At 40.4% G+C, this 6,532-nt stretch overlaps 1 protein-coding gene across 2 annotated transcripts in view; it reads left to right on the top strand.

Annotated features, from left to right (window-relative positions):
- Positions 1-551: 551 nt before the first annotated feature.
- The window catches only part of OSBPL1A (oxysterol binding protein-like 1A), a 28,425-nt gene continuing 22,444 nt past the window's right edge, over positions 552-6,532 (top strand). For both annotated transcript variants that reach the window (XM_010290807.1, XM_010290809.1), the window contains exon 1: positions 552-708. The gene's annotated coding sequence lies outside the window, so the exon portion shown is untranslated. The remainder of the gene's footprint in view (positions 709-6,532) is intronic.

The raw sequence follows: 6,532 nt of genomic DNA, 5'->3' as shown, positions 1-6,532 counted from the left end.
TTAGCTTCTGGCTCCTCTGTAAACTGTTTGGGGAATGGGGAGGGAGGGCTGTTTATATTGATGTTAAATCAGTTAGTAGAGGAATCTCTTTTTTTTTTTAACCTCCTTCTGTAATCTTCAGGGTTAAATGTTTTCAGCCTATAGTTCAGTTGCAGTTATTTGTAGCTGGCATTCACATTTGCTCTATAATTCGAGTGATGCTGCTTGGCCCAAATTCTACATTTGCACGTAGAAACTGATCACTAACTCCATAATTAAGGTCATCCAAGTAGAGTTGTAAATATTTCCCCTCAGTTTTAAGGTATAGTTATCTGTTGTGAATTCACTTGTGGAATTGTGATTTATACTGTCAGATTTCTCAACTACTGAAAATGCTGAGGAACAACCATATTGTCATCACAAAATACCATAATATTTTCATTAGTCCATGTAGTTTCAGTTCCAGCTGTTTGCCAGTTATTTATTTGAGTCTATTTTCTGAATAGCTTCCAGCTACACATTCTTTGGAGACATGAGATTTTATTCATACATGTATCTACTTATAGGTGAGGAATTTGAAACTGGAGCATGAGCAGGAGAAAAACAAGATCTTGTCAGAAGCATTAGAGACATTAGCTACTGAACACCATGAACTAGAGCAGTCTCTGGTTAAGGGATCTCCGCCACTCAGCATCATCAGTGAAGAGCAGTTCTATGATGCTGTTTCAGGTAAGTAACGATGTCCAGAATGTGAGTGTGTAGCCAGCATGTGTGTGCTGAATACCTTGGTGGGTGGTGAGGGTATGGCTACAGTCTCACTTTCAGTGAAATATCTGTCTTTCTAACATGAAACTAACTTAAGGAGAATGCTTCATGAGTGAGCCTCTAAAGTTTTGCCTGAGGTCACCTGCAGAATTGTGTTGTTTCACCTTAGCATGACAAAAAGTTACAGAACCACAGAGCAGTCATGAAAGGTCTGATTGCTTGGGTGTCTACACCCTTTTTTTTAAATAGCAAAACTTAAGGCTCCTATTGTAGGAGATGTAACTGTATCTGGTAGCCTTCTGACTTGCTTTCTCCATGGTGGTATATGTTTTTTCTTTTGTTATATCAGTCCATAAAAATCACTAGTTTTGAGGGATAATGAGTTTAAGAAAGGCTTGTTCTGTTTCTATATGTCTAGTCAAAATAGACACTTTTGTATACCTCAAGTGTCACAGGTGTAAGAAAAGAAGGAATCAAAATCCTGCATGCATTTCTGAAATATCTTTTCTTTCCCTGTCTGCTCTTCAGTTTAATATCTCTCATATTTCATATTTTCATGTGCAGAACATGCACATAGTGATTTTGGAAACCTCTGAACTGCGTAAGATGATTACACTATCTATTTGTATAGAGAGGCTGTACATAGTGCAGTTCAGTAATAGCTCTAACTGGGTGATCCCACAGAACACAGCTGTTTACAGCTATGAAGGATCTGGAAAAGCTTGAGAGTGAACATAGTCTAACTGTGGCAAATAATTAGGCTGTGATGGCATACTTCATGAGCAAGTATGGGGTTACTTTTTCTGTGAGCTGAACTGTCTGATGCTTCTGACAGATGAGAAAAGCAGTGTTCCCAGACTCGTTGATAGGTGTTCTGCAGCGCGCTACTTAGCAGAGAATAAGAACAGGCAAAGTGGAGTCTATACTCAAGTATAGCACTAGCACTGGAACACAGCGAGTTGACAGCAGACTTTGCTGCTTGGCATAGTAACAAATTTATCAAGCCTTCAAAGAGGAGAAGAGATTGAGGAACACTGGAAACAGGTTCTTCAACCAGAACCAAAAGAAAATTCTGCTGAAAGGCCTCAGGCTCTTTTACTTGTTGCAACAAAGCAGAGAATAGTTGTTTATCAGGTGCTGCTGGAATGTAGTCTCTCCAGCCAGTCTTGCTTTGTGTATATGAGAGAATACTTAGCTTTTAAAGCTGAGTCTCTTAGCCTGTACATCTCATAACTGACCCAGTCCTAAATTTTCTTGAATGAAAGTGTCCAAAGCCGCCTCTTCTCTGCTTGGGAGAGGTGGTGTTTCTGTCACTTGAAGCTACAATCAAATTGAATGGATTTGTGTAACTGCGAAACTTGGTGAGCATGCATGTGTCTGTGTGTGTATCTATATGTCAATTCTCTCTCCTTTGGGAGAAGTTACTCGACATAATTCATCTTGATTGCAATTTAAATAATTTTCCAGGGCAGACTCACTTTCTTGGCTGTCTGTCAACTTCATCAGACTTGTATTAGATTCTTTTCTCAGGGTTGTTCACATTCAGTGCTTTGCAGTGATTAGGGTCCCCTCTGTCTCTGAAGGCACTTGTTTGAGGGAAGAGCACTCTGGTTTTTGGGCTGGCAAAAGAGAAATGTGACATGTTTTCCTGGGTGCTGGATGCATGTTATGACTTTCACCATAAGCACAAAAGGAATTAGTTTTTTGTGGGTGTGGCTTGGGGTGAGTTTTTCTAGGCCGATCGCTGGGATCCTAATAATATTTTCTAACCCTCTTGCTTTTCTGCCATGTCTGTGGAGCCTCAACTAGAAGGCTTCTTGTCTCTGTATGACAAGAGTACAGTGAGAGCAAGGGGATCAGGGATATATGACACTGGCTCAGAGTTTGGGAATGTGAGTCGTGCTTTCTTGGGCTAATGAGATAGGGGATATGATCATAAATATTTTCATAAGAGAGCAGTGTCTAGGCCTAATTATCAGAAGCTAAAAATTTATACCTCCAGAAATCTAAATTAGGACTTTGTCTTCAAAGGTTTTGCTAAATCTGACTTGCAATCTGATGGTATTTTACTAAGTTAAATGGTACTAATTTTGGATAAATAGATATTAATGAGTTATCTTAGTAGGCTATATAGAAGATTAAGCAAACACCAATGTATTTTAAGAGGGTCATGTGACAAGTTATAATGTGTGTCAATAGAAAAATGCCACTACCTTGAGAGTATTCTTTTCTATTAGGATACCATCTTTTTCTAGTTACAGTTCTCTGAATTTTTAAATCTTCACCGTAGGAGTGATTTTAGAAGTGAGAGTATTGCATAACTAGGCTTGCACTTTAGGCTGAAGAATCATTAGCTTTGACTTGACAGGTTGAAAGAAGGAAGGCACTGCTGCTTTTTGGTTTGTTTTTTTTAAAGAACGTTGTCTGCATATTAGACACTTCTGCTTGTTTACTCTCAATAAAAGTATCACTAGCTGTGACAGTTCAGAGCAATGCAACACTTTCAAACAGTTTTTTTAAGAAGTAGTGTATTAGAAAGGACATGTTCACAGCAGCAGGTACTTGACCCTGTTTACCATGCTCTGATTCACACTGTAGAGCAATCTGATTGCATGAACCAGACTCCTGAATGAAGCTGAATTAGCAGATACAGTCGGTTGCTGTTGGACACTCAGTCTGTGGCAGGAGACTAGAGCTAATCTGAAGAGAACACCACCAGAAATGTGTCTAGTTCAAGTGTCAAGTCCTCAGCACCATCTGTTTGGCTTGCAAGTCTGCCCCAACTGAGCCATGCTACCTGCTAATGTTGGCACAGACTAAACTGGTCACTGATGTGTCTGTGTTGTGTAGTTCTGTTTGTAGAAATTGTGGGCACTATTATACAGAAGTATTCTCTTTCTTTTCCAAAACTGGGGTGAGGGCAATGTTTGTAATGTGGTAAGATTGCTTACTGAAGTAGTAGTTTATTTGCTGAAGTCTCTCCTCTTTATTTTTTAAGTGATATGCTGTTAATCAATGCTTTCTGGCTGTTGTAGCGACTCCTAAATCCCTGCGATGGGAGAGCAGTAGACACTGAACACCAAAGGAAGAACCTACAGGAAATGGGAGTTACTTTGTGTTACCAAAGCATGATATCCAGCTTTAAGAAAAGCAAAGTCAAGGGTGTTACTAATCTCAGTTCTGATTAGCAATAGGTCAGTTAACAGTGCATTCTGGTGCACTGATGCTCTCATGATGGGAGTGGTGGAAATATGTAATTAAATTCAGTAGCACATGGAGTGCTTGGAGCTCTCTGCTTCAGGATTGAATGCTTAACGTATCTTAGTCTCTTCTATGTAAGACAGGGTGGGGTGGGGGCATTGGGAAAGGGAAGAAGCACTAAACAAGTAGCAAAATTTAGTAAGACCAATGACATCTCCTAGAGAGCTGGAGAAGTTACTAGCTTTGATTAAGTATACAGACCTCAGGAAGCATATGAAAATGGAATACGAATGCAGAGTCCGTCCACAATGCTGAAAATGGCTAAGCAGGTCAAGAATTAAAGGGTGAAGGTCCTTGATTTTTGCCTTACAGGTAAGATTCCTTTATATGCAAATTGCACACCCAATTTAGGAAGAGCTTAGAACTGTCCTCATTTTTCTCTTTAACGGGTTTTATCTGAGAGGTGGGTGTTTTCTGCAAATACAGTTTTTGTGTCTGTTGCGGGAGCTATTGATGGTTTTACATAGATGCAATCTTACTGTCAAAGCAGTTATTTAGCTAAGGGAATATTTTACTAAAGCTAACTTGTAATAGTACAGCTTCAACTGCTGTGTACCACTAATGGGTGCTGTGTTTATAAGTAATGTTCTTCATGAATAATGGTACAAGTAGTAGTAGTAGTAGACTAGTTCTGTTGCTTTTGCTCACTTCCTAGTTTGTCTCCAGCTCACTTAAACGTAAAAATTTTACAAAAAGCTTAGAAACTTACTGCCCTTTCTTTCTGTGTTTAGGGTGGTTTGTCAAGTGGCTTTTTTTTGAATGGGTACCAAAAATACTCCCCAACCTTTGCAAGAACGCTGCTGGCTGCAGACTTCTTGTTTTGAATATAGTTAAAAAAAATGAATTCAAGTATCTCAGAGAGGGATGAGAAACACCTCATCAGAATTCAAATCCAACCTTGACAGGGTTAAACACTACCTTTCTCAGGTGTATTTATTAATCAAATACATTGTCCAAACTTTTCTATCTGGAACTGAAGTCTTACCAGTAGGTGCAATAGGAGATGAACTTCCCTTGAGTTATTCTCATTGCTTCTGCTGTTTCCCCTTGCTCTCCTCTTGAAAAATGTAGCTGGTGTTTTTACTGTTAACCTGACACTTGAGGTTTCATGAGCTGGAGTGCTTCCTAGTCAGCCTGGTCTTGTCTCAAAGATCGCTTAGTTTTGGCTTCTGAACAGTGACTCTTATTCCTTCTCCTCCTTCCTCAGCTCACACCCCCTTAAGTTCAATAGAAAAAAACCCCACATTTTCTCCTAGTCATCTGTTTGACAGCTGCTCTGTAGCAACTTGTGAATATAAATCTTTTTTTGCAGTGACGGGGGAGTATGCAAATCTTAATTCAGAAAAGAGTTAGCTGGAAGTACACAGGGAAAAGCTCAGTTTGAGTTGCCTGTTGATCTATGCTCACAATACAATACTTGACTTGTTCACTCTGACACAAACAGAGTGTTTGTCTAAACAAACTCCCAAGGCTTGTTAAGCTCGTTGGGTCATAGAATCATTAAGGTTGGGAAAGACCTTTAAGATCAGCAAGTCCAACCATCAACCCAACACCACCATGCCCACTAAACCGTGTCCCAAAGTGCAAGGTCTACAAGTTTTTTGAACACCTCCAATGATGGTGATTCCACCACTTCCTTGGGCAGCCTGTTCCAATGTTTGACCACTCTTTCAGTAAAGAAATTTTTCCTAATACCCAGTCTAAACCTCCCCTGGCGCAGCTTGAGGCCATTTCCTCTTGTCCTATCACTTGTTACTTGGGAGAAGAGACCAACACCCACCTCACCACAACCCCCTCTCAGGTAGTTGTAGAAAGCGATAAGGTCTCCCCTCAGCTTCCTCTCCTCCAGACTAAACAACCCCACTTCCCTCAGCCGTTCCTCATAAGACTTGTTCTCCAGACCCCTCACTAGCTTTGTTGCCCTTGTCTGGCAGGTAGGGTCAAAGGTGGTAGCTGAGGTTTAGGGATTGGAGATTGATATCTTCGATGGCAGGAGGTGTTTTAGACATACTTTCTCAATGAGAGTCATTTCTCAGGAAAATGGGCAAGATGTCTCTAGAGAGTGATTTCTTATAATAGTGTCTGGTTTCATTCTTCTACTGTTCTTTATTGTATAGCATGCTCTTGTTGTATTAACTAAGGCATGTGCCCTGGAGAAGGCTGGCTGGTCATTGCCTACAGCTCTGGAGAGGTTTGCAGGTGCTGAGCTCAGTACAGCATAATTGTCTCTTGGCACTGTAAGGCCAATATTGGGAGTACTGATCATGTGTGGTGTTTAAAAATCCTTGTTATACTGAGAAGCATATCAGTGTGTGGTCAGGAGTTCTGGTAAAGCTTACCTATTCTTCCTTTTCTGCCTCTGGAGTCCTAGGTCTGTTGCAGAAACTCAAATTGAGGGAATTGTGTGTCATGACTCTTGTCTTTAAAACAAGACAGTCCTGGATGGTACAGAAGAAGAACGAAGCCTTATGGGAGGCAGACTCTTTGCTCTATGTTACCGGGTTTGCTTCATGCATTTCTTGTTATG

Source organism: Phaethon lepturus, unplaced genomic scaffold (assembly GCF_000687285.1).
Source record: "Phaethon lepturus isolate BGI_N335 unplaced genomic scaffold, ASM68728v1 scaffold11347, whole genome shotgun sequence".
Lineage (NCBI taxonomy): Eukaryota > Metazoa > Chordata > Aves > Phaethontiformes > Phaethontidae > Phaethon > Phaethon lepturus.
This window is presented reverse-complemented; position numbering and strand designations above follow the sequence as displayed.